Genomic DNA, 11,596 nt, shown 5'->3' with positions numbered 1-11,596 from the left:
AGTTTAAGCCACCGGGTCTGGGACTCAAACCGTGGTCAACTACATGGGAGTGCAGCGAAATAGCCATTACACCAACTGCTGGTCCCAAGAGTACCAAGACTTTTTATAGTGTGACAAAAATAAAATACATTAAGTCAGAGTAACAGCATGAGGCAGTATTGACCTTACATATGATAAAGTTTATTCTTTATCCTCTTCTTGGTAGAGGGTTTCCTTTTCATAGTCAGGACAACACAATGGGGTGAAGAGTTAGATTCTGATAACATAAGATGGTTAGAAATACTTTCTACTGTTTATAGTTGAAATTAGCTAACGGAGTCAGATTTTTTAGTTTTTTTGATGTCCTAAGGAACACTATTATTGTCCATTCATGATTTGAAAAATTCACATATTATTTTTTTGAAAGTGCTAGAGATTTTTTTTTTTTTAGAGTTAAATAAGGGCCCAGGCACATGACACAGCCCACAGTGTACTAGACTCCGATAGTGGAAGCCATCAGGTCAACTACCGGTTTGGATCCTCAGGTCAGGCAAGTGTTTAGGAATGCAAGATTCTAAGGAGCTAGAAGGCAGAGGAAACAGAATCATGGTGTGACGAGACCCTGTGGAGGGGGCATCTCCCCTCTCTCTCCCTCTCATTCAGGTACATAAGCTCTCTACCATTATTAAAAGTGAAAAAAATATATAAAGAATTCATGATTTTTTTTAAGACAGATTTTTGCTATAGGGTGCGTGTGCTTGCCAGAAAGACATAGAGAGACAGAAAGCGAGAAATCACCCCCCAGGAGGGAGCGCCATGCTGTAATCCCTTCTCCATTCTCCTCTTGGGATCTTGGGCACTCATGCACATGTGCCCAGCGTGAGTTTTAAGTCACTGGGTCCGGGACTCGAACTGCAGTTAACTATGTGAGAGTCCAGCGACATAACCATTATGCCATCTGCTGTCCCTGGAGATGAATTTTGGGGAAAGTGAATAATTTAATTGGATTTGATGCACCACTTATACGACCCCAAACAAATTAAAAGAGAAAAAAGAATTCACTGAATTCACTAGTATACACAAAGAGAGATGATATTTTTGATACACTTCCTACCATAGAATTAATGAAATACCGATCGCTTTGATTTTTCTCACACAAATCCCCAAAGCTGTCAAATGCTAGAAAGCAGCACACTTAAATTCATGTACTTCTTTTTTTTTTTTTTCAAGAAATGACAGGCCATAAGATGTTTGGAATATTGAAGGCAGACATTAGAAATCTTCTTAAACTTGCTCATAAATGTATACAGATTCCTTTCTATCCAATAAGTAAAATGAGAGACAGAGAATCTCTGATTTAATGCAAATAGTCAACTAAATTGTTGCTTTGTCTGTTGACCAGAGATATTTCTGATAAGATTTTCTTTGAATGCACGTAACTAGTTATTGATTCTTTCACTCAACAATTATTTTTCCAGCTCTTGAGGTATGTCAGGCCTGTCAGATGCCATGGAAGAAGATGCAGATGGAGACTACGTCCTTAGGGAGTTTCTTGTTTTAGGGTGATAAGACTTAAAGCAATAATGCTACATACCATATGAAGGGTTACAACAAGGCCAGTCACAAAGGTGCAGGAAGCCCGGAGAGATGAGGATTGTTAATACTGCATACAGGGAAGGCTTTGTGGGAAAAATGGCGTTTAATCTGAGTCTTGGAGAAGGGTAGGATTTCTGCCCAGAATACTCCGGGCAGAAATGTATAATATAAGAAAAGCCAAGGAGAGATTACAAGGGCATTGGAGGAGAGCTCTCAGTATTAGGTGGGAGGATAGGAGGTTTAGAATAAGGCTAGAAAAGAAAGCATCAGAATTTATTGAGCTTCTATTTTGCACCTGGCATGGATAGCTGCTTTTGAGTATGTCATAGTTTCCAATCTCTCAGACAATGGTCCCCAAATAAGTGCTATTTCCTTTTTGTTATTTCCCTTTTGGGAAATTCTTATCACCTATTTTTATAGATGGATAAATTGAGGCATAGAGAAATTAATGGACTTGCCAGAGGTAACCTGTTGCTAGGTGGTGGAACTAGCATTTAAATCCAGATGTGAATATTTTCCTTCTTTTTTTTTTTTTTTTTTATTCTCAATAATCCGACCTGAACATGGTAATAATTAAATCACCTATTCAACTGGAAATATGTTTAGGTATTTATAAGCAATAAGCATTCCACATCTTAATCACCTCCTAGGGAGGATGGCCATACCTCAATCCTTTTCTTGGGATTTTGGACATGCACACACATGTCCCTGGCATATTTTTCCAGCTACTGGGTCTGGGGCTCAAACCATGGTCAGTCATGGGAATCCAGCATCTTAATCACCATTCCACCTGCTCCCACCAATGGATCCTTAAGCACAAGCCTGTTTCAGGCTGATGTGCTGCTTTGAATGTGATAGTAAGGAAGTAGGGGGTGAGGGACCTCTACGGATGCTTTGAGTATAAGAGAGGTCGTGTTAGAGAGAGCTCTTCACTCAGGAAAACAGAGGCAGCACGTACATTGGGCTGAAGGAAGGAGGGTGTATCAGTTTTATCCTCACTGAAGAAGTGGTAACTTGTCCCTGAAGAAAACTTAATGATATGTCTTTTTCTAGATGCTACTAGGCTAGAGTGAAGCCCACGTAGCTGAGCAGAGAGTTGCATTTACAGAACTGTCAAACTGTTGAGGATGGTGTTGGTGAGCTAAGTGCCAACAGACATTAGTTCAATGAATAGTTGTAATAATTATAACAATCCGAAGCTTGGTGCTATCTTAATTTCACATAGAGGAAAAATTGAGCCTTAGGGAAGTGAAGTCACTTGTTCAAGGCTACCGAGTTAATTGGGACATGCAGTCTTCAAATCTAGGACTGTTTCCATAACTTTGCCTGCTGAATGTCTTACTATTTGCCTAAAAAGGCAAAAGAATATCAATTTAATTTAAGGACCAGGTGGTAATGCAGTGGTAACACACTACCTACAACTGGGTAGCATGAAACAACAGGAGAGTATTCTATCACAGTTCTGGTGTCCAGAAGTCTGAAGTCGAGGTGTCTGCAGGGCCACATGTCCTTCAAACACTCTAGAAGAGAATCCTTCCTTTCTTCTTCCGGTTTCTGGGGGCTCCAGGTGCCTCTTGACTCGTGGCTGCTTCACCCCCGTCTTTCCTCTGTGAGCATATTATTTTCGTGTGTCTCAAATCTCCCTTTGCCTTATCATAACAGGACAATTGTCATGCAATTTAGAGCCTATGCATAAATCTTGAGATCCTTACCCTAATTACACCTACAAAGACCCTTTCCCAACTAAGTTTACATTAATGGGTTCCAGGGATTAGGAGGTGGGAGGTGGACATATCATTTTGGGAGACTGCATTGAATCTCTACATTTTTATTTATTTATTTATTTTGCTATAGGGCACGTGCGCTCGCCAGACAAAGAGAGATAGACAGAAAACGATAAATCACCCCCCCAGGGGGGATGGCCACGCCACAATCCCTTCTCCTCCTTTCTCCTCTTGGGATCTTGGGCATGTGCTCACACGTGCCCGGTGTGAGTTTTAAGCCACCGGGTCCAGGACGCGAACCCTGGTCAACTACATGGGAGTCCAGCGACATAGCCATTACGCTAACTGCTGTTCCCCCAAACCCCTGCTTCTTGGCACAACCCTCCCTGAACACTGAGTTTTCCAAAGCAAAAATGTCTGCCACACCCAGATATATTCTTTAGGGAGCTCAGCACTTGCATATGCCCTGTCATCTACCCTAGGCTTCTAGGACATTGGATCAGTCTTGTCTTGTATGAATATGTAAGACAGCAGAAACATCTGAAAATTTACCTCTTCTTCCTTTGAGATCTCTTTTTGAACACAGATCAGCCTATGTGGAAAAAGTGATGGGACTTGGTGGCTCGAAGCTCACTTTGGGCACGTGTGGGTGGGTGCATGCCCAAAATCTGGGGAGGAGAAAGTATTGTGGCATGGCCATCCTTCCTGGGAGGTGATTTCTCACTTTCCCTCTTACTGTCTTTGTTTTTCTCTCTCTCTGGGGTGTGCATACACCCTAAGGTAAAAAATTCTTAAAAATGCAAATCACTAATATTTACTGACATCTTTTCTTGTATCAGGTATTGTACTAAATAGGATAAACACAAAAATGAACTGCATAAACCTACTCCCTCACCAAGCATCACCTAAATTCTCTTCTGTGTTGAACCATAAAAATTATCTTAAGTATGCATTCTTAATCACCAATTTCTCAGCCAAGGCAAGTAGCTATAAAGTCCATTTATTAACTTTTCATGTTTTCTTAAGTACTCAAAATATGGTGTACCGTTGAAGCACCTAAATTCATGCTTTATAAATTATTTTAAAAGAGTTTTCAGGCAATTAGAGAAAAGCCATTTCAGAGAAGATGCTAATCTGAATTTCTTGTAATTGTGCGGACATTTTAAACACTTTGCAAGAGACATTATAAATGTGAAAGCTGTGACAAAAAAAAACTTCTGCTTTCATTTCAAGCAGGTGACGTAAGAGAACTAAAATCCATGATTAAGAAAAATGAAATTGTATAAATTATAGCAGAAATGCCTGTCATCACCCGTATTAGCTGCTAAAATGCCTCCAGGGGGTTAGATTAGAAAAAGAAAATTACTTATCTGTAATTCTTATTCTCTTTAGGTAGCAATTATAATAGATATACACTCTTGGGTGTAAGTCATTGGTGTGAGAACCAGGAGTAGACTTGAAGTCAGCTCAAGAATTATAACCCTCAAGGAAGGTACACCCTGGGACGTCAAGGGCAAAATGTATATGGAATGTCATTGCCCCTGAATATCATTCCTATCTGACCATCAAAAAGAGCAGGTGAATTTGGTCCCTCGGAAGAAAAGAATGACTGAGTGGATCTATTATTATTATCATCATATATTAAATGTATAAGGGTCTAGCCCTAGGCAAAATTTGTGAATTGGGTCTACTCATTTTCTTTCTATGCCTCTCTGCCTACTTCAGGAATCCAATACCCACTTCCTTGCCATCTCCCTCACTCTGCTCTGAGGAAATATCTCATTACATTTACTTACACTGAAGCCCAGACACTCATAGGAGAAAGAACCTTGGAGAGGGAATAGGAGACAGAGGCCTGGTGTTGGATGGGCTACCGGTTTGTCTTGTGACATTCCTCATTTATACAATGGCAGGGTTGAACCATGACTATGATTTCTAGGAACGCTTTCATCTCTGTGACAGAATGTGGAAAACATAGATTAAAAGTAAGTTGATTTTAGGTCAAAGCGTTAACTAAAAATGTTACCCCCAACGATGGCAAGGTCAACAGAAGCCTTCAGCTGGGGAAGCAAAGACCAACTCAGGGCATCTGCTGGGACACAGGGAAGTATCTTGGGGGGCCATGTTTGTTTGATCAGAACTGCTGCAATCATATATACAAGTGGTTGCTACATAAAATTCCAAGACTGGCCCTAAATGCATCTTAAAAAACCAACCAACCAAACAAACAAAAAAAAACAAAAAAACCCCCCATGCATTTATTTATTTATTTTTAGTTTGTGATAGGCAGTACACTCATCTGAGAGAGACAGAAAGAGAGGAAAGGGAAAGTGAGACAGCATCCCTAAGGGGGGATGGGCATGCTGGAATCTACTCTCCTCCATTCTTGTCTTGCCGTTTTGGGCATGTGTGCACTTTGCACCTGGTGTGTTTTTCAAGCTACTGGGTCTGGAACTTCAACTTCATGGTCGGACATGTGGGATCCAGCCTCCTCAACCACCATGCCATTCTCTGGTCCTCTAAATACATCCAGTCGAGGCATAGTTCATGGAAGAGCCCCTGGGTGGGGGAGTGCTTTCAGAAACTACTGTAAAGGCAACATCAGGGCACAGCTGGCAGCCATTCCTGAAGGGTTACCTCAGCATGGGAAAGAGCTAAGGCCATTTCCCAGAAATGACTGCTTCATCATTAAGGAGCAGCTTACACATGGGAGTGTTTCTTTTTAATTTATTTTTGGTGTGAACTGGACTGGCTACCTGTTCCTTTTTGAACAGCGAGAAAAAGGCATTTCTTTTCTCTTTTCCTCATATCGACCCATGCTTCCCTTCTTCTTCTAGGTTATTCTGAGCCAGACTGAAGGGAGAGATGTGGAAGGTATAACCAAGGGTCCTCAAGGCCTTAAAGAGAAGAAAAAGCCTTTCATCTCTGAGTGAGTTCATAAATTTGTGTGGTTAGTGTGCTAATGGGAGCTTGTCATAGACTAGACATACCACTAACCAATCTCCTATATGGGCATTCAGAAAGTCTTCTCAGTGCAGGGAACCAGCAGTTAGTGTACTGGCTATGTTGCTGGACTCCCATGTAGTTGACCGTGGTTTGCGTCCCAGACCCAGTGGCTTAAAACTCACGCCGGGCGCGTGTGCATGCGTGCTCAAGATCCAGAGAGGAGAATGGAGGAGAAGGGATTGCGGCGTGGCCATCCCCCCTGGGGGGGGATTTCTCGCTTTCTGTCTCTATGTCTCTGTCTGTCTGTCTGGCAAGCGCACGCACCCTATAGCGAAAACCTCTCCAAAAAAAAAAAAACAACAAAAAACCTCCTCAGTGTAGAAAGAGGTGCCTCATACGAATATTTGAGATTATTTGCAGTGAGGATTAATGCACACATAATGGCTGGGTCTGCCCTGAGCTCATTTCTAAGAATGCAGCACTGTTCTATGTTCTAGGGCCTGTGAGCCTGTGCATGGAGGCCAGAGAAGTGTGCTTATGGCCCATGGAAGTTGGGACCTTTCCTCTGTTCATCACTCAGTTGTGTCAAACACTGCTAATACCTGAAGAAGTATTCAAGAAGTTAATCATCTGATGGGGTAGGGACATTTCTAAACCAGAACCCGCCAGCTTCGGAGTTGTCCCACACATGAAGTTTAAGGTCGTTGCCTGGTACCACGTCTGTTTTTATAACTCTTTCTGTACTGTGATAACACACAACACAGGGTCTCACCCATTTGTTTAGTTAGTATAAGTGTGTTCCACATACAGCATAGGGCACACTTAGGCTAAAACATTATACAGCTGATCTGAAATTCAAATTGAACTGGACATCCTGTATTTTCATTTGCTGAGTCTGGCAACCCTTGTTCCTACAAAATTATCTCTCAAGTGCTAACCTTGTTAAGAATCGCTGTCTTCAGATAAAATCTATCCTCCCCCAATACATCATGGTGCCATGCCATGTCGCTCTGGCTGGTTGGTTTCTCATTGTGTCTCCAGATGCCTGTGCACCTTTGATTGTTTCTGAAACCAAATACTCATGAATGGAACACCTAGGGCTATTACTAACACCCTACTCTCCTTTGCAAGGTGTTAGATTCAAGCAGACACCTTTGGGAGTAGGGAACTGAAACATTCTTTGGAGAGCTGCACAGAAAAATATAAGAATAGGATATTAATTTTTACCAGATTGACAATGTATATGTGGCACAATTAAAACAGAGAGAGGACATAAACACCTTCAATTTCTCCAAAGCAAAGTGACAATAGCTGGTGACTCATGGATAGAACTGTGTCAAAGGCCACCAGTTTGTAAAACAGACAACAGAATCTCTCCAGTACCTCCCATACCTGCAGGTGAACATTTGCTTCATTTTCTACCACTGCTGTGTAATTTGTCTCTTATCTTTCAGCTTGGTAGGTGTTGCTCTTACGTTCTTTGGATGGTTCTAGAAGAAACAGAACTCTCATTTCTTTTTCTCTTTGCCTTTCTTTCTTCTTTTCTTTTTTTAAAAAAAATTTTTTTAAAAAGTGTTTGTATGTGCACTTGCTGGAGAGAAACAAAGAGAGAGAGAGGGAAAAAGAGAGAGATCACCCCTCACCCCCCCAGGAGAGATGACCATGTTGCAATCGCTTCTGCTCCATCTTCCTCTCAGAATTTTGGGCATGCATGCCCAACAGCTCATCAATGTGTTTTTTAAGCCACTGGGTCCAGGACTCAAACCATACAGTTGGCCATCTGAGATCTAGCCACCTCAGCCACCATGCCAGCTGGATGGCCCCAGACCTCTCATTTCTCTGCATATGCTGTCTCTGTTGCAGGATAATGAAGCTTAGCATCCCTCACATCTGTGTTTTGGCTTCTAAGCTTTCACAGTATTGGAATATCATTCCATTTCTAAACGTTTTGGGAGTGAGGATTCCTGATTTGCTGAGTGCTGAAAGACCATTTATTTCCAACTTGGAAAGACTCTGTTGTCTTGGATTAGAAGATGGTATATTCATGAGTAATTTGTAGAATTATGGGTGAGAGAGGGTTAATTATACTAATGGCACTTTTCCAGCACATTGTCACTTTCTTACAGCATCATGCTGGATCCTAACAACAACCCCACTAGGTAAGTAGGGCAGGGATTTCTTTTCTGTTAAGGAAGCAAGCTTAGCACGGTTAAATGACTGCATAAAGTTACGCATCTAGTACACGACAAGCTTCAGAACTCAGACCTTCTGTCTCTTCATTTCATGATTTTTCTGGCACTCTTACTTTTTGAGAGAGCACTACACAAATTTGCACAACTCGGACAACTGCCTACAGAGCTTCTTAAAGCACATAGATTCTTATATCGTTTTCCTGTCCATTTCAGTGTAGTGATGCTGCAGAGGGATCTAGGAGTCTGTAGCTTAAATGTTGACCTCAGAGAACTGGCACAATTATTGGAAACTTATCATTGGAATTCTTGATTAAAACTCAAGGAATCCCGGGGAACCAGCAGTTAGCGTAATGGCTATGTCGCTGGACTCCCACGTAGTTGACCACGGTTCGTGTCCCAGACCCGGTGGCTTAAAACTCACGCCGAGTGCGTGTGCGTGCGTGCCCAAGATCCCGAGAGGAGAATGGAGGAGAAGGGATTGCGGCTTGACCATCCCCCCTGGGGGGTGATTTCTCGCTTTCTGTCTCTATGTCTCTCTCTGTCTGTCTGGAGAGCACACGCGCCCTACAGTGAAAATCTCTAAAAAAAAAAAAAAAAAACTCAAGGAATCCCAGCCATTTTGGGGAGCAGCACTAATAAATGTAATTGAAAATATTTATTACATCTTTTGCAGTTGCTGTCATTATTTATAGTTTGCCTTTAAATATCATGTTGACCTCCTTAATGAGTGCAATGAAAGTTGTCAGGTGGAATATAAAAGCAGGTTAATTACTGAATGTTTGTCTCCCCATCACTTCTGATGTTAGTGGGGGCAGACTGAGGAAGAGTTCTCTTTTAAATGTTTAATTTAATCTACTTACATAATGAATGTTTATCATTACATATAATGAATGTGTACCAAATATCTGTACTGTACCAGGCATTGTACTAAGAGCTGGCATATAAATTTGGGTAAGACACAGTATCTGCCTTTGGGAGACTCAGAGTCTCGGGCAGATATATGAAAATTTATATATATATATAATAATTTTTTTTAGAGAAATTTTTGCTAGAGGACACATGTGTTTGTCAGAGAGACAGAGAGAGACAGAAAGTGAGAAATCATCCCCCAAGGAGGATGGCCATGCCACAATCCCCTCTCCTCTATTCTCCTCTCGGGATTCTGGGCACACATGTATATGCACCAGTGTGAGTTTCAAGTTGCTGGGTCTGGGATTTGAACTGTAGTTGGCCAATGTGAGAGTCCAGCAATGTAACCATTATGCCATCTGCTGGTCCTGATATAATAAATGTTTTGATGGGTTGGTCTGGGATGGGATTTCATGTTGTAGGAGCACAGCAGAGGGGAAATCCTGCTCTGTGGGGTCAAGACAGACTCCAGGATGCAGCCAAGGAGGTGCAGCAGTGGTACAATTCTCTGCAATGCTGGAACCACATGGTGACCAGGGTTTGGCTCCCTGGTCAAGCTGTGCATATCGCCAGGCATGTGCACGTGTGGCTAACTGGGAAGGCTGGGGGCAGAATTGTGGTATGAAACCCTGTTGAGAATGCTTGTCTTTTTCTCTCTCTCATAAAATAAACAAATAAATAAACTTAAGGAGAGAGAGGGATTCTGGGAGGTGAGACCAGGTTTGCTTAGGGTTTTCCTGGAGATCAGTCAGTCTCTAGCCTTCACTCTGCCTTGCAGTGACAACTTCAAGACCACTCACCCTTTTCCTACAGGTCATCTCAGAAGACAAATATGATCCAGAGCTGAAACTGAATGGCATTTTGCTCCCAGCCTATGGGGGTTCCCACATACTTTGTTTCCTAGGGAAATTCTGAAAATGAAATCAGCTTGACGTGAACTTGGTGGACTCTGAGCTTGAGCTCATTCCTGGTTCGGAAAAGAAAGGCAGCCATTAACACTGGAGCCCACTGGGACCAGCAGTTGGCGTAAAGGCTATGTGGCTGGACTCCCATGTAGTCAACTGCGGTTCAAGTCCTGGACCTGGTGGCTTAAACTCACACTGGGCGTGTGTTGTGCGTGCATGCCCAAGATCCCAAGAGGAGAGTGGAAGAGAAGGGATTGCAGCATGGCCATCCCCTCTGGGGGGTGATTTCTTGCTTTCTGTCTCTGTGTCTCTGTCTTTCTGGTGAGCGCACACACCCTATAGCAAAAACCTCTCAAAAAAAAAAAAAAAAGGCAAAACAAAAAACACTGGAGCCCACCGAGCTCACACTGTCCTTCCTCGGTGTTCACAGGAGGCTGCTCACTATCTGCAGCTCTGGTTTCAGGTATGAGGTGTCAGAGAGATTGATGCCGTCTTCAGTGACCTGTGATGGCGCGTCCTCACAGCCCTCCATCTTCCTGCCTTGCTCAGCAGATTCCATGGACAATAACACCAAATGGAGTCTGGGACAGGGCTCCAAGGGCAAAGCTTGCTTGTTTAGAATCGAACTTCAAGCTCTTCTTTGGCCTTCTTTGCCCTCACTTCCATGAGTTCCTGGCAGAGTCTCCCCCTCAGTGAATGCAACTTTAATACTTTGTCTCCTTCTGTGACTCTCCCTCTCCTCTCACCTTCCTACTCGGCCCCCCTCAAACTGCCCAAACCAGTTTTCATCCTTAGCTTTGATGGCAACCACTGTAAATAAAACCAGAGTGGCAGCAGGTACCCCAGGAGAGGACTGAGGGCAGAGAAGTGGCCCTGGGCTCTCTGAAGTCAGATGGGCAGCGGGTTTCAGACCCGGGCATCCCTTCCCTGTTATCCTCACCTCAGGCGATATTTTGTTTTCACTGTGGTTTGGTGTCCTGATATGCAGAGCTTGTTCGGAAGCTCAGTGGAGAGAGTGTATGTGACTGGTCGGATCTGGGGAGCCTTTCTCCTAATATGGAGAGGAGAGTGGAAAGCAAAGAAGACGGGCTGGATTAATATGCAGGGGTCTTCAAAAAAATTCTTGGAAAATGTGCGTTACGAAAAAAAGTATATATGGATTTCAAATTTTTCTTTTTTGCATGAAAATAAACTCATGCTTTGATTTTATTTTCCTAACTTTTTGAGGTTCCCTCTTAAAGTCCAGAGGGAGAATGTTTTTGTTTTTGTAGCTTTGCTATAGAGCATCTGTGTTTGACAGAGAGACAGAGAGATAAAGAAAGAGAGAGAAAGCGAGAAATCACCC

Source organism: Tupaia chinensis, unplaced genomic scaffold, assembly GCF_000334495.1.
Source record: "Tupaia chinensis unplaced genomic scaffold, TupChi_1.0 Scaffold000048_1, whole genome shotgun sequence".
NCBI classification, from domain to species: Eukaryota; Metazoa; Chordata; class Mammalia; order Scandentia; family Tupaiidae; genus Tupaia; species Tupaia belangeri.
The sequence above is the reverse complement of the archived record's forward strand: the minus strand, read 5'-3'. Positions refer to the sequence as shown.